Source organism: Choloepus didactylus, chromosome 21 (assembly GCF_015220235.1).
Source record: "Choloepus didactylus isolate mChoDid1 chromosome 21, mChoDid1.pri, whole genome shotgun sequence".
Lineage (NCBI taxonomy): Eukaryota > Metazoa > Chordata > Mammalia > Pilosa > Megalonychidae > Choloepus > Choloepus didactylus.
The window spans coordinates 40,514,916-40,540,434 of record NC_051327.1 but is presented as its reverse complement, the minus strand read 5'-3'; the positions used below and the strand labels follow the sequence as shown (position 1 = coordinate 40,540,434).

Below are 25,519 nucleotides of genomic sequence, written 5' to 3'. Positions count from 1 at the left end.
CTTTGTTGGACCTTAGATAATTTTGATATGAACTACCATAAAACATTTTATTTTCTTAGGTTGAAATAAGTTATTGAATATTCTTCAAAATATTGAAGAAAATATGAATTGTTAACCTTGTGTATTCAAATAGATTTCAAGTACCCTAGTGCTTAATAGTGCAGAAGGTGTGAAAATTTTAAGGAATTTGTCTAATTTTTTTTTATTTACCAAACTACCACACACTGAAGCCATATGATTTTGATATCGTAACTGTATAAGTAATTGCATGTGAAGGCTTCTACAAATACACAAATTCAGATCAGAAAATTTTGGTATTTTTGATGAATTATAGGACCATCGAGGAAATAGAGACTAAAGTTATAGGGGTTAAAAGCTTAAGCTCTGGAATTACAGTGCTACGTCACTTACTGTTGTGTGGCCCTGGGCAAGTTACTTAACCTTTCTAAACTTATGCTTTTCTCTATAAACCAGTGATGTTAGTATTGACCTCTTTGGGTTGTGATATTACATGATGTGATATATAAAACTTGATACAGTTTTGAACTTTTATTATGGTTATTCAATAGTAGATTTCAGGAGTACATAACACCAGGAATGGTATTGAATGCAGGGTGTAAATGATGTTGCTTCTTGAAAATATTTGAATATTTTTCTTAGATTCCTTTCTTTTAGAGTGATCCATTCCCCCATGATTCTTATAAAGATGTTTTAGATAGAATCCAAAGGAAATGAATTAGAGAGCTAAAGATAATTTCAAATGGGGAGCAGGTGCTTGAGGCTGAGAGTGTAGTGAGGCTTCTATACCACTGAAAGAACATTAAACTAGAACATCTGACCTGCAGTCTCATCCAGCCTTCTCTCCTTGCCAGGTGTGAGTTAGAGCAGGTTGCTCCTTTCAGCTTCCTAGCTGGTTGCACTGGGAGGACATTGAAGCAGACAGTGGAATGGAAGGAGACAGACTGATACGAAGTCAGACTGACATGGTGACCAGCTTTGGCTCTGCCATTTGTTGACCATGTGTCTTGGGGCAAATTATGAAAACTCTCTAAGCCACAGGTTCCTTGTTTGTGAGATGGAGATGATAATGGTTGCTCTGGAAGATTTTTTTTTTTTAATATTCATTTTATTGAGATATATTCACATACCACGCAGTCATACAAAACAAATCGTACATTCGATTGTTCACAGTACCATTACATAGTTGTACATTCATCAAAAAAATCAATCCCCGACACCCTCATTACCACACACACAAAAATAACAAGAGTAATAATTAAAGTGAAAAAGAGCAACTAAAGTAAAAAAGAACACTGGGCGCCCTTGTCTGTTTGTTTCCTTCCCCCACCTTTCCACTCATCCATCCACAAACTAGACAAAGGGGAGTGTGATCCCCATGGCCCCCCCAATCCCACTGTCCCCCCTCGTAAGCCACATTTTTATACAATTGTCTTCAAGATTCATGGGTTCTGGGTTGTAGTTTGATAGTTTCAGGTATCCACCACCAGCTACCCCAATTCATTAGAACCTAAAAAGGGTTGTCTATATTGTGCGTAAGAGTGCCCACCAGAGTGACCTCTCAGCTCCTTTTGAAATCTTTCTGCCACTGAAGCTTATTTCATTTCCTTTCACATCCCCCTTTTGGTCAAGAAGATGTTCTCCATCCCACGATGCCAGATCTGCATTCCTCCCCAGGAGTCATATTCCACGTTGCCAGGGAGATTCAATCCCCTGGGTGTCTGATCCCACGTAGTAGGGAGGGCAGTGATTTCACCTTTCAAGTTGGCTTAGCTAGAGAGAGAGGGCCACATCTGAGCAACAAAGAGGTATTTGGGAGGAGGCTCTTAGTCACAATTATAGGGAGGCCTAGCCTCTCCTTTACAGCAACAGTCTTCCCAAGGGCAAATCTCATGGTAGAGGGCTCAGTCCATCAAACCACCAGTCCCCTGTGTCTGTGGGCCTGTTAGCAACCATCACAGTAGGGCAGGCCAATACTCCTGCATTCTCCACCAGCTCCTCAAGGGGGCTCTGCATATTTTTTTTCCTTTTTTTTAAAAAAACTTATTTTTTTCTAAATCAGCTGTATGAAAACTAAAAAAAATTTTAAAAAAATTAAAAAAAACATAAAATAAAAGAACATTTCAAAGAGACCATAACAAGGGAGTAAGAAAAAGACAACTAACCTAAGCTGACTACTTTACTTCCAACATGTTCCTACTCTACCCCAAGAAAGTAACCTAATATAGAAACATTTCTGTGAACTTGTTCCTACCATACCCATCAGAAATTAACAGACCATAGTCATTGCTGGGCATTCCCAGAACATTAAATTTACCCATGGTAGCTTATCTGTTCTTCTTGGATTATTGTTCCCCCTTCCTTAATGCTCTCTATTGCTAGTTCCCCTACATTCTACATTATAAACCATTTGTTTTACATTTTTCAAAGTTCACATTAGTGGTAGCATATAATATTTCTCTTTTTGTGCCTGGCTTATTTCGCTCAGCATTATGTCTTCAAGGTTCATTCATGTTGTCATATGTTTCACAACATCGTTCCTTCTGACTGCCACGTAGTATTCCATCATGTGTGTATACCACATTTTATTTATCCACTCATCTGTTGAAGGACATTTGGGTTGTTTCCATCTCTTGGCAATTGTGAATAATGCTGCTATGAACATTGGCATGCAGATATCTGTTTGTGTCACTTGTTTCTGATCTTCTGGGTATATACCGAGAAGTGCAATCTCTGGATCGAAGGGTATCTGTATATCTAGTTTTCTAAGGAACTGCCAGACTGACTTCCAGAGTGGCTGAACCATTATACAGTCCCACCAACAATGAATAAGAGTTCCAATTTCTCCATATCCCCTCCAGCATTTGTAGTTTCCTGTTTGTTTAATGGCAGCCACTCTAATCAGTGTTAGATGGTATCCCATTGTGGTCTTAATTTGCATCTCTCTAATAACTAGTGAAGCTGAACATTTTTTCATGTGTTTCTTGGCCATTTGTATTTCCTCTTCAGAGAACTGTCTTTTCCCATTTTTGCCCATTTTATAATTGGGCTGTCTGTACTATCGTCATTGAGTTATAGGATTTCTTTATGTATTCAAGATATCAGTCTTTTGTCAGATACATGGTTTCCGAAATTTTTTTTCCCATTGAGTTGGCTGCCTCTTTACCTTTTTGACAAATTCCTTTGAGGTACAGAAACTTCTAAGCTTGAGGAGTTCCCATTTATCTACTTTTTCTTTCGTTGCTTGTGCTTTGGGTGTAAAGTCTAGGAAGTGTCCGCCTAATACAAGGTCTTGAAGATGTTTTCCTACATTATTTTCTAGGAGTTTTATGGTACTTTCTTTTATATTGAGATCTTTGGTCCATTTTGAGTTAATTTTTGTGTAGGGTGTGAGGTAGGGGTCCTCTTTCATTCTTTTGGATATGGATATCCAACTCTCCCAGCCCCATTTGTTGAAAAGACCATTATGACTCAGTTCAGTGACTTTGGGGGCCTTATCAAAGATCAGTCGGCCATAGATCTGGGGGTCTGTCTCCGAATTCTCAGTTTGATTCCATTGATCTATATGTCTATCTTTGTGCCAGTACCATGCTGTTTTGACAACTGTGGCTTTATAATAAGCTTCAAAGTCAGGGAGTGTAAGTCCTCCCACTTCGTTTTTCTTTTTTAGAGTTTCTTTAGCAATTCGAGGCATCTTCCCTTTCCAAATAAATTTGATAACTAGCTTTTCCAAGTCTGCAAAGTAGGTTGTTGGAATTTTGATTGAGATTGCATTGAATCTGTACATGAATTTGGGTAGAATTGACATCTTAATGACATTTAGCCTTCCTATCCATGAACATGGAATATTTTTCCATCTTTTAAGGTCCCCTTCTATTTCTTTTAATAGAGTTACGTAGTTTTCTTTCTATAGGTCTTTCACATCTTTGGTTAAGTTTATTCCTAGGTACTTGATTTTTTTAGTTGCTATTGAAAATGGTATCTTTTTCTTGAGTGTCTCTTCAATTTGTTCATTTCTAACATATAGAAACATTGGTGACTTATGTGCATTAATCTTGTATCCCGCTACTTTGCTAAATTTGTTTATTAGCTCTAGTAGCTTTATCGTCGATTTCTCAGGGTTTTCCAGTTATAAGGTCATATCATCTTCTACAGGATTATTTTGAAGATGAAATGAGATCATGGATATTAAGTTTCCAGCAAAAAGCCTGACACTCCACAATCAGTTGCTTGATAAATTGTAGGTAATTATTAAAATATCTGCTTAGCTGTTCTTGCCGTGAACAGTTAAAAGAGAGTGTGTAAAAGTGCTTTGAACTCTGTAAACAAGCATAATACTTTATGTGTATGGGATGTCAAAGTTTCTTTTAATGTTCCTGTTACACCACATTTGATTTCAAATAATGACAGTAGCTTTTAAGTGAAGTATTTTTTTCATTGATAACTGAAATCAGGAAGCTACATTTCATTGTCATAGGTAGCCATAGAAACAATCTATTGTTCAATAGTTTGCTCATTTGTGTTTCTTCCCTGAGGGCAGTATTGGGCCTATCTTCTTTACTTCTGAACCCTTCTCTAGCTCCTGGTACACACTGTGGCATGAGTAAATAAATGTGTGTTGGAATGGGTGATAGGCCAAGATGAAATTGTGACCTTTTCCCTCTTAAATGAAGAAGTAGATGATTCTTGTCCTTTCATGTATGCAACTCTGCTAGCAAAGTTTAATTTTCCTTTCTAGTCTCTTTTCTTAAACAAAAACAATTCTTAACCTAAATGCCTGGCCATTTGTTCATGCTGTGCCCTTGACCATAGTGTTTCCTTTGCCAGAAGTCTTCTTTTACTCAACCATCCCTGTCCTCCGGAGCCAGTCTATGTCCTACTTTCCTTCTCATCTCAACTTAAGCATCACTTCCTCCGGATGTCTTCTCTGGCACCCTTTATAGGAGATCAGACCGCCTGTTCTGTGTTTGAATAGCATCCTCTACTAACATAGGTTGTTTGATTGTCTTCCCAGATAGATTGCAAACTCTTTGGAGGCTGGGTCCATATCTCTTGTTTACCACTGTGTTTTCAGCCCCTAGAGTAGTGGTGTCTGACATTAGTTATTATATGCTAAATGCTAAACAATTATTGAATTGAATACATGATATTCATAGTATTGTGATTTAAAAATGCCCCTTTGTGCTTGATGGTTATATGTGATGCCACTGGTCTTTTGCCATGATTTCTAAAATTGTGCAGATGTTTCATTGAAAGACAACCTAAAGTTTGTTTTTTATAGTGGTAATTCTAATGATGTGAGGGCCCAGGGTTTCTAATATGCTACAAAACCAAACCTGTTAATGTTATTTTGAACAAATTATTAATTTCAGTGGAAACAGAGGGTCTGTTAGATCAGTAACATAACATTGGAAAAATCATTAAATGCCTATTTATATAGCAGCTCTTGATGGCTTCTTTGGCCCTGTTACAAACTATTTTTGATTTACATTTAAGGAGTTGCTTTTTAACTGACACCTGTCTTTTTCTTTTGATAATACTAAGTCTAGTCGATATTTTTTCAACATCTTGAATATGAAAATTGCCTTTTTATAGGAAACCTCATTATTTCTAATTATTAAAACCCTTGTACCAAGTGCCATTTGGTTTGATTCCTGTTGCTTTTTGTCTGCTGCCTCTTTGAAGATGAGGGTCCCTGGTAGCTGTGGAATTTTCAGATAGTGATGATCCCTGCTAAGCCTATGTTTAGCATTCTACCTGCTGGTTCTTCTGATAAGACAGTACATGGCCAATGTGGGACTTGATGCCATGGAAAAGAATCATTCTCAAAATCAAGTAAGAGATCATCTTTAATGGTCACTTCTGAATAGCTCATTCATATTTGGATTTTTGTATTTCTAATGTAATTTCGTTAAATGAGAGAAAGAGCTCAACAGTATTTCAGATGTGGTAGAATTTTCTAGTCATACTCTCAATATTTAGACATTGTCTCTTGAGTATTCTTAAATACATTATAGGATACTGTCTCTCTGCCTATAATTTTCATAGTAATGACTTGAAAAAAGTTACCTTTTCATTTATTTTGAAAGCTGAAGACTGGTGCATACATGCATACTATATGGAATTTTTAAGAAACTTAAGTTGATAAAGGCCCTTTAGAAGAGCTAGAAACCTAAAAATTCTTTTCCTTTCCAAAGGTAATCCAAATTCAGGTAGTTATATAAACTCCTGATACGCTGCTTTAGGAATTTGCTCAGGGTGATTTCTTGGTATGCGTGAAGGAAGATACTTGACTTTGCCTTACTCCAAAGTATGAATGTGCTTGTATTAAGTTATACCTTTAAAAGTACAGCTTTTGATTGTGCTGAACAGATAAATATTAGAAGTGTGGTCATAACTCTTTAGGGGCAGTTATTCAATACTTAATTTGCCAAAAGGCTACTTATAACTTTAAGCTTTACCTGTGCTTTTTAATATCTTTTTACTGTGTATAGAATCTGAGTTATAACTCCTTTTTATTCACGATATTGGTGATTTGTGTTCCCTTTTCCCCTTGACCACTCTAGGTAGGGTTTACCAATTTTTTTATCTTTTCAAAGAAACAGGTGTTGGCTTAGTTCTTTTTTCTCCATTGTTTGTTGTTTCCTATTTTTTTATTTCTTCTTTTTTTTATAATGTCCTTCCTTTTATTTACTTTGGGTTTCTTTTGCTCATATTTTTCCAGTTTCTGTAAGTGGAACCTTAGTCCAATGAATTTTTTTTTTTTAATTCTTCTGAACATTTTTAACCCTGGTTTCCTAGAGGTTGCTCCTAGGTCAGCATAGCTTAGTTAGAAGGCAGTGATTGGTAAGGGATTGTGCTTTAAACATCTTGAGTAGTTAGGCTTCCACCCTTTTCTAACTGGGGTGGAGAACACAGTCACCATTCAAGCAGCTTACAAGTCTGCTTCAGTTTTTACTTTCTGCTGGGCCTTGTCTCCTTGGTAGGTACACAATACCTCATGTTCAATTAGGAATGAGTTTGATAGATAAGTTTCTATTTAGGTCATTGATTTTGACCTTTTTGCTTTTTTAATACAACTATGTAAAGGTATAAATTATCCTCTAAGCACTGCTTTAGCTACATCCGACAAATTATATGTTGTGTATTTATTATCATTCAGTTAGAAAAAATTTCTAATTGACCCTGTGATTTCTTCTTTGACCCATGGATTATTTAGAAGTGTGTTGTTTAATTTCCAAATGTTTAAGTTTTCCTAGATCTCTTGTTATTATTATTAATCTCTAATTTAATTCTGCTGTGATTATAGATTTTAATATAGTTTCAGTTATTTTAAATAATTTCAGTTATTTTAAATTTATTAATACTTGTTTTATAGTCCAGCATAAGGTCTGTCTTGCTGAGCTTGGAAAAAAACTGAATTCTGCAGTGTATCAGTTTAGTGTTGTTCAGATACTCTGTGTCTTTACTGATTTTTTTTTCAGTAGTTTTAGTGGTTCTGTTAATTTTTGAGAGAGGCATGTTAAAATCCCCTATGATTGTGAAGTTGTCTATTTCTTCCTTATTTTGTCAATTTTCATGTCTTGTATTATAAAGCTTTGTTATTAGGCCCATATACATTTATGATTGTTTTGTTTTTCTGATTAATCAATCCCTTTATCATTATAATACTCTTAAGTCTCCCCTTATCTGATATTAATATAGTCACTTCAGCCTTCTTGGGCTTTTTATATTTGGCTATATATCCTTTTCCTTCTATTTTACTCTCAACCTATCTGTGTCTTTGTATATAAAGTGAGTCTCTTGTAGACAGCATATGGTTAAGTCTTGCTTTTTATCTAATAACTTTGCCTTTTAATTGGAGGGCTTAGTTCATTAATATTTAATGTAATTATTGATATGGTCAACTTTAGGTTTGTCATTTTAAAATTGTCATTTCTTTGTTGCCTCTGTTTTTTGTTTCTTCTTTTTCTACCTTCTTTTGGTATTTGAATTGTTTTTAAGAATTGTATTTTAATTTCTCTTGACTTTTTTGACTCTATCTCTTTGCATTATGTTTGTGCTTTCTTTTTTTCAAACCCTTTGTAAGTTTATTAAATTTAGAGAATACACAGCGTGGCTGTCAGAAAATGCTGTTGTGTTTGGAGGAGAGTAATCTCCAAAATATTTGCATGGCTCTTTGTGGATATCTGTTTTGAAAGCTTTGTTAGAATCCATGTCCCCATCAGTTTGATGTGGAAATAGCCAACTTAAATGCCTGGCAGCATCTGCTCCCAATATAGCCCTAAAGATTATTGCTGATTCTGGAAAACTGAGTGAAAACTGAGAGAGCTGGATATTTCTTTCCCTACCAAGATGGAATCTGCTCCCTTCTAATAATGCAACTAGAGTTGATGCAAGATAATCTGACACCCTTCTGATAATGGCTTTTTTTTTAAAATGCAGTTTTTATTGAGATATAATCACATAACATACAGTCATCCAAAGTGTACAATCATTTGTTCACAGTTTCATTATATAGTTGTGCATTCATTACCACAATCAATTTTTTTAACCTTTTCATTATTCCAAGAAATAAAAATGAAAATAAGAATAAAAAGAAAAGTATGCAAGAACACCCCAAACATCTCCTCCTTTCCCCCGCTATTATTCATTTACTTTTTGTCCCCCTTTTTTCTGCTCATTTCTCCATACACTGGTTAAAGGGAGTGTGAGCCACAAAGTTTTCACAATCACACAGTCACACCATGTAAGCTATGTAGTTATACAATTGTTTTCAAGAATCAAGGATACTGAATTGCAGTTCATCAGTTTCAGATATTTCCTGCTAGCTGTTCTAACACACTAATAACTAAAATGGGGTATCTATAAAATGCATAAGAGTAACCTCCAGAATGACCTCTCAACTCCATTTGAAATCTCTCAGCCACTGAAACTATTTTGTTTCATTTCTCTTCCCCCTTTGGTCAGGAAGTCTTTCTCAGTCCCATGATCCTGGGTCCAGGCTCATCCCCAGGAGTCATGTCCCATGTTGTCAGGGAGACTTACACCCCTGGAAGTCATGTCCCATGTAGGGGGGAGGGCAGTGAGTTTACCTGCAGTGTTGGCTTAGAAAGAGAGGCCACATCTGAGCAACGAGGTTCTCTGGGGGTGATTCTTAGGCATAGTTATAAGTAGGCTTAGCCTCTCCTTTGCAGTAACAAGCTTCATAAGGGCAAGCCCCAAGATGGAGGGCTTGGCCTGCTGCAATGGTAATCCCCAATGCTTACGATAATATCAGGAACTACCCAGGTGGGGAAGTTTAATATTTCCAATTTTTCCCCAGTCCCTCAAGGGGGCTTTGCAAATCCTTTTTTATTCTCTGCCCAAATTACCACGGGATGTTTTGGGGCTTCACGCTAACCTGTACAAACTAACCAGATCTTGCCCCCTATTCAAGATTCCATGTAATTATGATGTTTGAATATACTGACTATACAAGTTAAATTATATAGTATGCTACGGAAAATACAGATTTTCCACCAAATAAACATCTCTTCCTTTGGTCTCACATACAAGTTGAAGTTTTAAAACAGTCAATATCATCCTTTTCCCTTTGGTCTGGTTTATCTTAGTTGTAACCAAGTCCATTTTGTTCACATCTCTACTCAAAGTCTGGTCTCTTTTTCTGCTTTTTTAACATTTGCTGTGTGGGATAATGCTGACAGATACCCAAAGTTCCAGGGACTGACCAGGTTATACACAAACAGCTCATCATCTCAGAAGTTCGAAATAACCATTACAACTCATGAATAGTTGTGACTACTGTAAGAGCTTACAATCTAGGAACCTTTACCATAAGCCTTTCCCTGATAACCTGTGCTCTCAGATTCAGTTCTCAGAGTTTGCACATTATAGTTAGTTCATTTTAGTGAGACATTATAATGTTTATCTTTTTGATTCTGGCTTATGTCACTCAGCATACTGCCCTTAAGGTCCATTTGCCTAGTTTCATACCTCACAACTTCATGTCTTCTTGCCACTGATCAATATTCCGCTGAAGGTATACACCACAGTTCACCATTCCTTTTAGTGGTTGGTTTACCCTTAGGTCACCTCCATCCATTGCGAATCATGAATACTGCTGCCATAAACTGCAGTGTGCAATGTCCTTCATTTCCCTGCTCTCGGTTCTTCTAAGTATATACCCAGTAATGGGGTTCCAGGACCATGTGGCAACCCCATAGCTAGCTTCCTATGAAACCACCACAGTACCCTCCAGACGGGCTGCACCATTCTACTTCCCTACCAACAGTGAAAGGTACATCCCTTTTTCCACATTTTCTCCAGCACTTGTATCCCTCTGTTTTTTTTATTTTATTGAGATTGTTCACATACCATACAATCATCCAGAGATCCAAAGTACACAATCAGTTGCCCACAGTACCATCATACAGCTGTGTGTATCCATTACCACAGTACATTTTTTTTCAATTTTTAGAACCTTTTCATTACTCCAGAAAAGAAATAAAGACAAAAAAGAAAACTTGAATCCTCCCATGCCTGTAACCACTGCCCCCCCCTCTATTATTGACTCACAGTATTGGTATTGTACATTTGTTACTGTTGATGAAACAATGTTAAAATACTACTAACTGTAGTACATAGTTTGCTATAGGTATATTTTTTCCCTATGTACCCCTCTATTATTAACTTCTAGTTATACTTTCATACATTGGTTCTAGTTCATGAAAGAGATATTTTCTAATATTTGTACAGTTAATCACGGATATTATCCACCACAAGATTCATTGTTTTATACATTCCTGTATTTTAACCTTCTGCTTTCCTTCTGGTGACATACGTGACTCTAAGCTTCCCCTTTCTACCACATTTGCACACTTCAGCAGTGTTAGTTATGTGCTACCATCACCTCTGTCCATTTCCAAACACTTAAGTTCAAAGTAGTTAAACATTCTGCTCATACCAAGGAACTGCTCCCCATTCTTTAGCCTTGTTCTATATCCTGGTAACTTATATTTGATGTCTATGAGTTTGCATATTATAATTTGTTCATATCAGTGAGACCATACAATATTTGTCCTTATGTGTCTGACTTATTTCATGCAATATGGTGCCCTCAAGGTTTCTTCATCAACCCATTTGTTGTTGCTTTTTTTAAGACAGTTTTGTTCACCCACCATACATTCTGTCCTAAGTAAACAATTGGTGGTTCCCTGTGTAATCATGTATTTATGCATTCACCACCATCACCACTATCTATATAAAGACATCTCCATTTCTTCTACACAGAAGGAGGAAGAGTCAAAGGTAGAGAGACAAAAAGAAAGAAAAAAATGACAACTAAAAAGTAACAAAAGGAAAGATAGAATTAAACTATAGTACAAGAAAAGAGTCAGATAACATCACCAATGCCAAGATTCCCATACCCCTCCTTTATGTTCCCCTCTTAGAGGCATTTAGCTTTGGCATATTGCCTGTGTTAAATTAAAGGAAGTATAATACCATGTTTCTGTTAACTATAGTTTCTAGTTTGCATTGATTGTATTTTTTTCCCCAGTACCACCCCATTTTTAACACCTTGCAAGGTTGGCATTCATTTGTTCTCCCTTATGTAAAAACATATTTGTACATTTTATCACAATTGTTGAGCACTCTAGGATTCACTGAGTTATACAGTCACAGTCTTTCTCTTTCCTGTTTCCTTCTGGTCTCCCACATGCTTCTAACTTCCTCTTTTCAACCATGCTCACAGTCATCTTTGTTCATTGTACTTACATTGTTGTGATACTGTCACCCAAAATTGTGCTCCAAGCCTCTCACTCCTGTCTTTCCCTATCTACTGTAGTGCTCCCTTTAGTATTTCCTGTAGAGCAGGTATCTTGTTCACAAACTCTCTCATTGTCTGTCTGTCAGAGAATATTTTAAACTCTCCCTCATATTTGAAGGACAGTTTTGCCAGATATAGGATTCTTGGTTGGCAGTTTTTCTCTTTCAGTATCTTAAATATATCACACCACTTCTGTCTTGCTTCCATGGTTTCTATTGAGAAATCTGTACATAGTCTTATCAAGCATCCTTTGCATGTGATGGATCGCTTTTCTCTCGCTGCTTTCAGGATTCTCTTTGTCTTTGATGTTTGATATTCTGATTACTAAGTGTCTTGGTGTAGGCCTGTTCAGATCTATTCTGTTTGGGGTACGCTGCGCTTCTTGTATCTGTAATTTTATGTCTTTCATAAGAGATGGGAAATTTTCGTTGATTATTTCCTCCATTATTGCTTCTGCCCCTTTTCCTTCTCTTCTCTTTCTGGGACACCCATGACACATACATTCAGGCGCTTCATATTGTCATTCAGTTCCCTGAGACGTTGCTCATATTTTTCCGTTCTTTTCTCTATTTGTTCTTTTGTGTGTAGGATTTCAGGTGTCTTGTTCTCCATTTCCTGAGTGTTGTCTTCTGCCTCTTGAGATTTGCTGTTGTATGTCTCCATTGTGTCTTTAATCTCTTGTGTTGTGCCTTTCATTTCCATAGATTCTGCCACTTGTTTTTTTAAACTTTTGATTTCTACCTTATGTTCACCCAGTGTTTTCTTTATATCCTTCATCTCTTTTACCATATCGTCTCTGAACTTGTTGATTTGGTTTTTGAGTTGATTTAGCATAATTCTTGGAAAATCTTTAGTTGATTGTTTCATTAAAGTGAAGTAATATCTCAACTGTATCTTTTTTAAATTAAATTCAGTTTTATTGAGATATATTCACATACCATACAGTCATCCATGGTGTACAATCAACTGTTCACAGTACTATCATATAGTTATGTAATCATCACCCCATTCTATTTTTGAACATTTTCCTTACACCAGCATGAATCAGAATAAGAATAAAAATGAGTAAAAAAGAATACCCAAATCATCCCCTCCATCCCACCCTATTTTACATTTAGTTTTTGTCCCCATTTTTCTACTCATCCATCCATAACTGGATAAAAGGAGTGCAGTCCACAAGGTTTTCACAGTCACACTGTCACCTCTTGTAAGCTACATTGTTAAGCAGTCATCTTCAAGACTGCAGTTGAAGAGTTGATGGACATTTGGGCTGTTTCCATCTCTTGGCAATCGTGAATAATGCTGGAGTAAACATCGGTTTACAAATATCCATTTGTGTCTTAACTTTCAGTTCCTCTAAGTGTCTACCTAGCAGTGGAATAGCTTGGCCATATGGCATATCTATACTTAGCTTCCTGAGGAACCTCCACACTGTCTTCCAGAGTGGTTGCACCACTCTGCATTCCCGCCAGCAATGAATAAGTGCCTCTTTATCCACATCCTCTTCAGCACTTGTAATTTTCTGTTTTTTGGATAATGGCCATTCTGGTAGGTGTGAAATGATATCTCATTGTGGTTTTCATTTACATTTCTCTAACAGCCAGTGAAGTTGAGCATTTTTTCATGTTTTTGAGCCATTTGTATTTCCTCTACAGAAAAGTGCCTGTACATGTCTTTTGCCCATTTTTAAATTGGATTGTTTGTCTTTATGTTGTTGAGTTATAGGATCCCTTTATATATTGGGGATATTAAACCCGTATCTGATATGTGGTTTCCAAATATCATCTCCCATTGCATAGGCTGCCTTTTTACTTTTCTGACAAAGTCCTTTGATGTACAGAAGTGTTTAATTTTGAGGAGCTCCCATTTGTCTATTTGTTCTTTGGTTGGTTGTGCCTCAACTGTATCTTTTTTTTTTTTTTTTTTTGAATTTCCAAAATATGATGGTTTTACAGAAGTTTTATTGAACATTCAAGGAACAGATAACACCTATCTCATGCAAACTGTAACAAAAAATAGGCAAAAGAGGAAAGCTTCCAAATGCATTTTATAAGGATAGTATATTACTGATACCAAACCTAGACAAAGCTAGTGGAAAAAAAAGAAAATGATAACCCAATATTACATATGAAATAGATGCTAAAATTTAAAAAGCATTCACAAATTGCATGAAGCAGTGTATTTAGAAAACAATAGCACATAATAGCCAAGTAGGGTTTATCTCAAGAATGCAAAGACAGATTGACGTTACAACAGTCTATCAGTGTGACCCTTTACATTAATATATCAAAATAAACCATGCAATCATCTCAGTAGTTGTAGAAAAAACTTTTGATAAACTTCAATATTAATTTCATGGTGATAAAATATTCCTATCAAAAGCACAACTGGGATAGAAGGGAACTATCTTAACCTGATAAAGTTACCAAAACCTTTCAACAAATATCATAAATAATTATGACACCTTAGAAACATTCTCAATGAGTTAGAAATATGAAAACAATGCTTGCTTGCATCCTTACTATTGATGTTATATTGGAGGTCCTAGCCAATCCAATGAGGAAAGAAAGGGAGAAAAGTTGTCAGGAGCGTTATTTACAGATAATATGGTTATTTACATAAAAATACAAGAGACCCTGCAAATAAACTCTTTTTTTTTTTTTTTTTTAAATTTTTTTTAATTTTTTTTTTAATCATCATTTTATTGAGATATATTCACATACCACGCAGTCATACAAAACAAATTGTACTTTCGATTGTTTACAGTACCATTACATAGTTGTACATTCATCACCTAAATCAATCCCTGACACCTTCATTAGCCCACACATAAAAATAACAAGAATAATAATTAGAGTGAAAAAGAGCAATTGAAGTAAAAAAGAACACTGGGTACCTTTCTCTGTTTGTTTCCTTCCCCTACTTTTCTACACATCCATCCATAAACTAGACAAAGTGGAGTTTGGTCCTTATGGCATTCCCAATCCCATTGTCACCCCTCATAAGCTACATTTTTATGCAACTGTCTTCGAGATTCATGGGTTCTGGGTTGTAGTTTAATAGTTTCAGGTATCCACCACCAGCTACCCCAATTCTTTAGAACCTAAAAAGGGTTGTCTAAAGTGTGCGTAAGAGTGCCCACCAGAGTGATCTCTCGGCTCGTTTTGGAATCTCTCTGCCACTGAAGCTTATTTCATTTCCTTTCACATCCCCCTTTTGGTCAAGAAGATGTTCTCCATCCCACGATGCCGGGTCTACATTCCTCTCCGGGAGTCATATTCCACGTTGCCTGGGAGATTCACTCCCCTGGGTGTCTGGTCCCACGTAGGGGGGAGGGCAGTGATTTCACCTTTCAAGTTGGCTTAGCCAGAGAGAGAGGGCCACATCTGAGCAACAAAGAGGCATTCAGGAGGAGACTCTTAGGCACAAATATAGGGAGGCCTAGCCTCTCCTTTGCAGCAACCGTCTTCCCAAGGGTAAAACTTATGGTAGAGGGCTCAACCCATCAAACCACCAGTCCCCTATGTCTGTGGTCTTGTTAGCAACCATGGAGGTGGGGTAGGCGAATACCCCTGCATTCTCCACAGGCTCCTCAAGGGGGGCACTACATCTTTTTTTTTTTTTTTCCTTGTTTGTCTTTTTTCTTTTTCTTTTTTTTTTTTTTTAACTTTCCCTTCTTTTTTAAATCAACTGTATGAAAAAAAAAGTTAAAAAGAAAACAAACATACAATAAAAGAACATTTCAAAGAGACCATAACAAGGGAGTAAGAAAAAGACAACTAACCCAAGATAACTGCTTAACTTCCAACATGTTCCTACTTTACCCCAAGAAAGTTACCTAATATAGCAACATTTCAGTGAACTTGTTCCTACTACATCCATCAGAAATTAACAGACCATAGTCATTTCTGGGCATCCCCAGAACGTTAAATAGCTTATCTGTTCTTCTTGGATTATTGTTCCCCCTTCCTTAATTGCTCTCTACTGCTAGTTCCCTCAACTGTATCTTAATTGAGGTATAAATTTGTTCCTTTGACTGGACCATGTTTTCATTTTTCGTATTGTATTTTGTAGTTTTCTGTTGTCTGGGAATCTCGTGTCCTTGGTTACCCCCATCAGATTTTCTCAGACCAGAATGATTCCAGGTCTCAGAATGGGCTTGTATTCAATTTTGAGTTTCCCTGAGGGTGTATCTTAGAAGAATGACAGACTTTCCTGTGAGGCTTCCAGCCCCTGTGCTTTTCCTATCCTGCCCAGCAGGTTGTGCCTGCCAGGCTGTCACTTTCTGCTGGTGTAAGGAGGTGTGGCCCCTTTAGTTTCTGTTTTGGCTGTTTTCCCCCAGGCTGTAGGGGTCTGAGTACTGAAGGGAAAGCCAGCACTAGAGCTGGGTGGTACCTCCTTCCTGTTAGGGAAAATACACTCTCTAGGGAGTTATCTTCTGCATTTGAATTGCTCCTTTGTCTCTCTGAATCTGTTATCTCCACCCCTGTCTGGATCAGAGCCCTGTGAACTGAAAATGACTGAGGCTCTCTCCACTGAGCCACTCAGGTTGAAAAAGAGAAAAAGGGAAAGAACACCCCCTTTCAGAGCCAGTACATGGTCCTGCAGTTTCTCCCATCTGTCAGAGAGAGAGCCTGGTCTTTCTGGCTCTTTAAGGTCAGTCGTCTTTAAAAGCCTCTGTTTGCGTGTTAGGGGTTTGTCTATGTTTGTAGCTTGTAATCAGCACTCCACATTTGTTAATTAAAATCCCAGTTGGAGCTGGGCTGAGCTATATTCGCTTGCTGTGGAATGCTGCTTTCTCCTGCAGTGCGGTCTTGTAGCTCAGCCTGCCGTGGAAGTAGGGGGCTCCTGGTGCGGTTCCACAGTTTTACTTACAGGTTTTATGCTGTGATCTTGGCCATTCCACCCAATCCACATTGGTGTATGATATGTGGACAATCATGGTTGTCCCCCAGCAGTTGTTCCAGATTACTTACTAGTTGTTCCTGGTTGTTTATTAGTTGCTCCAGGGGACTAACTAAATTCTACTCCTCTCTATGCTGCCATCTTGACCCTCTCCTCCCTCTGTTTATTTTTTAAACAGTTTTATTCACACAGCATACATTCCATTCTAAGTAAACAATCAGTGATTCCTGGTATAGTCACATAGTTATGCAATCGCCTCTGTAACCTGTATGAGGACATTTTCATTTCTTCCACAAAAGAAAAAGGAAAAGGAGAAAAAAATGAAGAATAAAAATATAAAAGGTAAATGAAAAATAAAGTAAAATACAATGAAAAGGTCAGACACCGCCACCAGAAATCCCATATCACTCCCTTATAACCTCCCGTATAGATATTAAGCTTTGTTATATTGTCTTTTTTACAATTAATGGAAGCATCTTTCAGTGTTACCATTAACTATAGACTCTAGTTTGCATTGACTGTATTTTTTCCCTTGTGCCATCCACTTCTCAACATCTTGCAATTTTGATATTCATTTGTTCTCCCTCATGTAAAACCATTCTTATATTTGTACATTTAATCATCATCATTAACCACTTTAGGTTTCACTAAGTTACACAATCTCAGTCTTTATCTTTTATCTTTCCTTCTGGTGTCATACATGCCCCTAGCCTTCCTCTTTTAACCATACTCACACTTATCTTTGTTCAGAGTACTTACAATAATGTGCTACCATCACACAATATTATGCTATTCATTTCTGGATCTATACAATCAATTCTGTTTACCCTTCTGAACTCCTTCAGCATCAAATGCCCAATTTGTAACCTTTTCTATCTTCTAATAACCTGTGTTCTCAACTTTTACTCTCAAATTTCGCTCATCAAGGTTAGTTCATATTAGTGAGTCCATACAGTACCCGTCCTTTTCTTTCTGGCTAATTTCACTCAATGTAGTGTCTACTGTCTACCGTTTTGACTTTTGGAATTTATGTGTCATATCTTATTTTCTCTCTCTCTTTTTACGCTCAGTGATAGTCTTCATTTGTACTCTCTTCTCCAAATCTCTCTCCTGTCTTTTCCTATCTGCTTGTAGTGCTCCCTTTACTATTTCTTACAGAGCACATCTCTTGTTCATAAACTCTCTCAGTGTCTGTTTGTCTGAGAATATTTTAAACTCTCCCTTATTTTTAAAGGACAGTTTTGCCAGATATAGGATTCTTGGTTGGTGGTTTTTCTCTTTCAGTATCTTAAATACATTATGCCATTGCCTTCTTGCCTCTATGGTTTCTACTGAGAAATCCGCATAGTCTTATCAAGCTTCCTTTGTATGTGATGGATTGCTTTTCTCTTGCTCCTTTCAGATTCTCTCTTTGTCTTTGGCATTAGATAATCTGAGTATTAAGTTATCTTGAATCTGCAATTTTATGTTTTTCATAAGAGATGGAAAATTTTCAGGGATTATTTCCTCCATTATTGTTTCTGCCCCTTTTCCCTTCTCTTCTCCTTCTGGAACACCCATATGCATGGCAGGTGAGTAGTCCCTTCATGTGGTTGCCTCTAGTAAAATTATGGCCTCTTTTTCCTAATCATAGATTTATGGAAGTAGTTTCTCTGAATTTTCCTAATGAATCTGCTCTTCTGAAAGGGTGAATTGGAAATACTTTTGATGATGTTTATTGATAGTATTTTCACTATTGAGTTTTCTTAAAACCATTTTTTTTCTTAGAAAAGATATACTTGTTTATCCTGGAAAGAAGCCCAAACATCATTTTAGTAGTAGGGTGAATGTCCCTTCATTATGTTTAGTGAAAATGCCAGCCCACAGGAGTGTTCAGTAACTCAGTTGATGGTGGTGGTAACCCTACACTTCAGACAAGGGTTTGATCTTAACTTCTATATCCAAAGCAGTAAGTCTAGATGTTAATGTGTACTTGTCAGATTGTATGATTACAAAAAAGCAAGCATGGCTTTACCTAATTGTTTAGCAATAAGGCTTTCTATTGCGCTGTCCACCCAGTAGAAAGGCCTTCTATCCTTTTCCATGTGAACTAGAGCAATGTGAGGAATGTCATGGAGACTTCATTTTTCAAATTGTGTCAGAGGCCAAGGAATAAATGGCTACACTGTTGGCAAAGGGAACATAGAAAACTAAAAAGAAAACTTTTCAAATGAGATATTTTTTTTCCCTACAGTTGGAGACAAATTATTAAAGTACATTATGTAGCCAGAAACCACCAGCTGGTTATAGGGCATCTATTGATTTTAATAATTGCCTATTAATTCCCAAAATAAGTTTGGATCACTTGATATTATGAGCGGGGTCACATTTAAGTGTGTATTTTTTGGAGTTATCTTTTCAGATGGAATGTAAGCCTCTTATTCCTTATTAATTTATCATTGTGTATTGCTAAATACCTTGTTTATATATTCAGAGTTGTTTATAGTTAGTAACAACTGAAAAAGGAATAATTAATATTTTGCAAGGTTTTTAAAAATGTTTTTTTCATTTGAAACCTGAAGTGTTATTCTTTGCATAATTATTTGCCTATCTTCTGTTGAAGAAATGAGAAACTGAGTTCAGATAGTGTTCCATTTTGCTAATGCTGCCAGAATGCAAAACACCAGAAATGGATTGGCTTTTATAAAAGGGGGTTTATTTGGTTACACAGTTACAGTCTTAAGGCCATAAAGTATCCGCTAACAAAGGGTACATTCATTGGACAAATGCCATTGTCATCTGGAAAGCCTCTGTTAGCTGGGAAGGCACATGGCTGGAGTCTCCTTGCTCCCAGGTGGCGTTTCAAAATGGCATTTTCCAAAATGTTTGTGTCACCTTCCAACGGCTGTCTTCAAAATGTCTGTCTCAGCTCCAGCTAGCTATGAGCTCCTTCTGTCTGAGCTTATATAGTGTTCCAGTAAGACCCATGCTGAACGGATGGGGCCATGCCTCCATGGAAATTATCCAATCAGAGTTATCACCTACAGTTGGGTGGGTCACATCTCCATGGACACTGAACTATTACATCTGCCCCCACAAGAATGCATTAAAGAATATGGCTTTTTCTGGGAGACATAAATACACAAACCAGCACAGATAGGGAATAAATATTAAATACTCAGCACTGAAGCTATTCATGGTCTGGTGATACAGATGGACACCTGGACAATTAGTGCATCAAGATATGATGAGTGCAGTGATAAAGGTAAGTTGCTCTGGAAGAGGGAACCCTGTCAGGTTGACATGGAAATGCAGAAGAGAGTCAGAACGGAAGGCTTCCTGTAGTAGGTGATGCCTCTGCTGAGCCCAGAATAATGAGAAGAGTTAGCCTAGTTAGAGGAGGGCTGAGAAAAGATTTGGCAAACCATTGGACTAGTACATCTTTTGGTATGACTGGGGCAGGAGGGTACATGTGGTAGAATTACAGGAAGGAAAGTTAGAAGGTGGAAACATGTTTTGTGTGTTAAAAATAGGAGTTTGAGTCCTATCCTTTGTAAAAGCCTTGCTGTAATGTTGATTTAGGGTGCCTGTTATTCTTATTAAATCAAGTTTTAAAATAAAATATTATAATCTAAGCAGTTTTCTTTTATAAGTCTGGGATTCCAAAATAATTTCTAGGTATTGAGTCCCAAGTTGACCAACCAAACAAGAAGCTGCTCTTGGAAAGCCTGATTGTTGTCAGAGGTGGCACCACCCACGGCAGTCTTTTCCATGTATGATTGGTGGCACTATAGCACAGTTAAAAATAGGTAGACATTTTCAAGCAGGTTTTATTTATTTTTAAACATTTAGAAGGTGTGTTACTTTCCCTTGGTCTTTGCATTTACTCTAGTTCATAGCCTTCTCTAAGAGGCTGAGGCCAAATTGAATTTATCTGGGAACCTGTCACATCTATAAATGCTACACAGAATAATAAATGGGTCATTGGCTTCCGAGAATTGGTGACAGTGCACTTCAGTTCCTAATTTAGAATTCATGAAAAGTATCCCTTGACAAACAAGGTGGCAAGAAAAAGAAGTCTTGATGGATTCATCTTTTGACAAACATTTAAATGTTGTTTAAACAAATCATTCTGAGGGTATCAAAGGGGGGGAGGATGAATGAATAGATACAGATGAATAAATGAATACAGATGGTAAGCATTTTTGTGTTCAGAGGAAAGGGAGAAGATGACTAAGCTAAAGCACCTCATATTAGATACTATTTTGTCCCACTTTCTAGGCTTTGATTCTTGAAATGAGAACTGTGTCTTAGTCATTATTTCACATCCTTGTTATTTAGGACAGTGCCAAGCATAGAGCTGGAGAAGGCTTTGAGGAAGAGGCCATGCTTGTGGTCCTTGGTGGAGGGCTGGGTCTGGGTTAGCAGAGCAGACAGAAAAGCTGTGTAAGCAAAACAGAGGGTTGAATGAAAGTGGTGTCTTTTCAAACTGTGGGTCACACTCCCTCCTGGGTTGTGAAATCATTTTAGAGGGTGATGACCAGCTTTTTTTTTTAGAAGAGGAAGAAGTTATAAAATTTCAGAGTCCATGCAATGTAATAAGGGTAGGGGTTTTTTTTTTTTTTAATGTAACCTTTTTTTTTTTTTTTTAGTTTTTTGTTTGTTTGTTTGTTTTTTTACAGTTTTAAATCTGCACATACAGATGTATGTGTGTACTGGGTTGCAATAAAAATGTATTTCTTGTAGGTTGTAGTTCAGAAAGTTCTTCCTCAGGTAGTTTAGGAGACAAGTACATTCAAGTCTTCATTTAATGAAGGATTATCCTCTTCCATGTGTACCAAACACTGTGGCAGGTGTCAGTGGTAGAAGAGGAAGCAAAGATGACCCTGACAAAGCACTCTCTCCTCTGATGCTTCCTCTCTGTAGACCATACCAGTCCGAGAGGCTCATGATTCATGTGTACAATTCTGGGAGGAATGTTCTTTCCTTCAATCTTACATCTCTATTGGCCATGGGGAGACGTCTGTGCATCTCACTAAGAGAAGAATATTGTGATGAATGTGTCTGATTTCCCTCTCCATCCCCCTTGCTCAGTTCTCTTTGTGGGAGGAGGACGAGAAAAATGGCTTATTTGAAGGGTGAAATCAGGAAGAATCTGACACGCAGCAGGCCTTGCTGACCAGTGGATGGGGCCACGACATTGAAGACAGACCTGGAAACCAGCTGCTGGGCTGTGTGCCAGCAGCCAAGATTGGGAACTTGGTCAGATATGCTCACTGATGGGGTCATATGGTCTGGATTTCTGAGGTGGTGGTGGTGTGTGTGGTGGCAGTGGTTATAGTAGGAAGCCCCATTTTTGCCCTTAACCCAAGATCCATTGCCAGCACAATCTATCACTGTACTTCAGGAACATAAAGATAATAAGTCCTCATTAGCTCCTCCATCCATTCCCCAACTTGTTAGAAAACAGAGGTGTGGGCTGGGGGAGATGTCTACTGACTGCCAGCAGGCACCAGAAGGAGATGTGGTTGAAAAGGGCTGAATGGCAGGGGCCTTGATGGCTGCCCCATCAAGTTTTGACTTTGTTCATGGGCAGCAGGGAGCTTTCTGAGGTGGCAAGGGGAACAGCAAAGACTGTATTGACATGATAGGGAATTTCTCTGTTAGAACACAATGGGTTCCAGAGAATGGGAGCACTAAGAGGCTGGGAGTGGCACAGAGTTCTCAAAAGTAGAATGGTGACCAGTAGTGACATCCAGTTAGATTTTTTTCTATCCTCTGGTTATCTCTGAGGGTATTTACTCATTCCTGGCATGGTTCAGGTATTGCCGAAACTAAATTTTCTTGTTTCCCACCATTTTGGGTTACCAAACTGTTGAAATGGCAGCTTTTGTTTTTAACTCCAGACATAACTTTGTGTGTCTAATAACAGTTCACCATCCAGAAGATGGTGCTGTCGTGCTGGCAGCCAAACCACCATTCTAACGCCATATAAAACTTGTCATTTGAATGCTTATTCATGCTGAGTGATACAGACAGATTTAGCACGAGACATGGAACATTAATGGCATCAAACCAGCCGTCTGGAGCTAGAGAATCCCAGCATCCTGGGATTGGGCAGGGGCTCACCTCTCTGGTGGGCCACCTTGGTACTCAGGGCAGCGTGGCACTTGCAGGGGTCAGGGTGATGTCATCTGTTAGGCACTGTTTGACCTGCATGCAGTCCTCCACAATTTGATTTAAAGATTTATGACTAGAAGTGGGAGAAATTTCTGTAAAGAGGAAACCTTTTTCCTCTTCTCTTTTGGGAGGAGAAGTAACTAGAGAGAAACTGATGAATTAAGTTTATAAGAAATAGTTATAAACTAATCATACAATGCTTAATTGAGTACTCAACTAGTTGAAATTCCCAAGCAATCTCTTCAACTTATTTTAGCCACTTGAAGGAAACCCAGTTGGTATGATGGACTTGGAATAAACTTGGTTGTGTGATCTTGGGTGCTAAATTTAAGACCTCTGAGCCCTCAGGGCTGAGAAAAATTGAGTGAGGTAATAAATGTAAACTTTTTGACATAATGCCTGGCACTAGCTGTTCCATAAATGTTCAGTTCTGCTGCTGCCTTACCCTCATTCAGAAATCCAGACTTCAAAATATTAAAAATGGATTTTATGAAATATGTGCTTTGTTGCATCCTAGAGACAGTGAGTATGATGTGCTTTTGGCACGTGGATGCTCCAGCTTGCAGGATCATAGCGTGGCCCACAGGCAGGGTCATGCCTGTTGCTGTCAGTGAACCTGCAGTGAAGTCTTCTCCTGTACTGTGTCTTCTGAAGAAAAAAACACAAAAAAACTGATGGCAAAGTGATTTTTTATTGTCTATTCATTTCTTTCCTACGACAGATAATTAATCTTATCACTGCAGACCCCTTTCTTGGGGTCTTGGGTTGGGGCTGGAGTCCCACTTCACTCGTTGCTAGAGCAGCTTTCTGATGCAGAGGTTAGCTTTTGAGTAGGTTCATAGTAATATAGAGATTCTACAGAAACAGAAGAAGTTTATAAGATCACTGTAGCATAAAAGTGGACACATTAGGTCTGTGAGTTTATTCTCAGACTCAGTTTGGGGAGCTTGTTTGGCCTGGTTTTAAATCTTGGTTCCTTTCTGCCTTCTTTTCTCCTCCAGGGCATTCGATCCAAAGCCCTTAGGGAAAGGATCTCTGGGCTGCCCACCTTTACTTGCTTTTAATGGAGGGGGTCCCTTTTGCAGAGCTTCAGCAGTCATTGTCCTTGCCCAGGAGGAATGCTGCTACAAAATGGGCCCCCAACAAGGCAGCACAGCCTCTTCTGGCTGGACAGGCGGCTCCTGCATTCTCTGTGGCCCAGCAACCATAGACAGCTCCAGGTGCGGGTGACCAGGCGAATGGGGAGTTGATCTTGTGTTTTAGACTTAGCATCTTCATTTGCTGAGATGAGGGCAATAAGCTGCAACCTCGGTTTGTGAATTTGGTTATTTTTTTCTTATAGCTGAATTGAGGATTGAGGTTAGCTAAATTTAATAGTTCTGAACACTTGTGTGCCTGTAATGCCTGCAACTATAATCCAAGATGACACTGTCTTTATTTCCTCTTTTTCTTGATACCTTATTTCTGTAGTTGAGTCCTCTTATTATGGATTTCCACCTTCACTTTGTCTTTGTCTAGTGAGGTTTGGGAAAAGCAGGGATGTGTGGTTTAGTCTGTCAGCCTCTTCATTTCAGTGAGTTTTAACTTGAGCCCTAGTCCATTTGGAAAGGAAGGCGCCTGAGATGAGAGAAGAGTAAAAAGCAGTGGAAGATTCATGTAATTCTTTTGGCAGATACTTAGAAAAAGTAATATGTTGCACATGTGGTTGAAATCAAAGTGAGAACACCCAATGTCCCATTATGCAATCTTTCTTTTTACCTCTGTATGTATTACACACAGTACAGTCTTTTCCTGGTGGAGCCTACAATCAAGGAGTGTTGCTTTTAGGTCTTTTGAGCGAATCAAATCCTTAGGTTCCCTGAGCAGCTGTGACCTGCCATTTGACACAGAGGGCCCTTTTACCACGTGATAGTGAGGAGAGTTGAACATGCCAGGTAGGGCCGATCTTTGCCCCAGTAAGACTGCACAGCTGACATGCCACTGCTTTCACTCATCTGAGTGGGAGCTCATTAGACAGCCAGTGCTTGCTTGCCTCACTGATTTTCATTTGAATTGAGTGTTTGTGTGTCCTACCTAGGTCTGAGAATGATTGGGTACCCTGCCTTGCTGTTTCCAAGGATTTGTCCTTTTTGTGACCACAGCATCGGTGGAACTGTATCAGTATTAAGTACTGAAAACTGACAAGTCTTGGACAACTTCAACCAGCCTTCCTGAATTTTCCAGACACATCCTTATCTTTCAGATGGGGTCAGGGGTTGTCATCTGTTCACTTCTTGGTGGAGAATAACCTTTATCCATTGATGCATTTGCTTCCACATCTGTAGAGACTCACATTTAGTAAGAGTGGCATAAAAACTTAATCTGGGTGTTTTTCTTAAAGGTCTTCAAAGAGAAAATTCCATAGTGAGATTATCTGTAAATATTCTGGATAACTTCAGGCAAGTGGAAACAGGGAAATACTTCATTTAGGACCCAGTGTTTTATTATTATTATTATTATTTGTTCTAGGCTATTTTTAAGTCTGTCACTGTTTAAATCCTTCTCCTTTCTCATGAAATTAGATCCCTCCTTCCTCCCTATTATAATATACCACGTTGAGCTATAAGA

General features: G+C 38.0%; 1 protein-coding gene across 4 annotated transcripts in view; it reads left to right on the top strand.

Moving 5' to 3' along the window:
* PARN (poly(A)-specific ribonuclease) overlaps positions 1–25,519 on the top strand; it is a 235,949-nt gene that overhangs the window by 91,999 nt on the left and 118,431 nt on the right. The window lies entirely within an intron of this gene.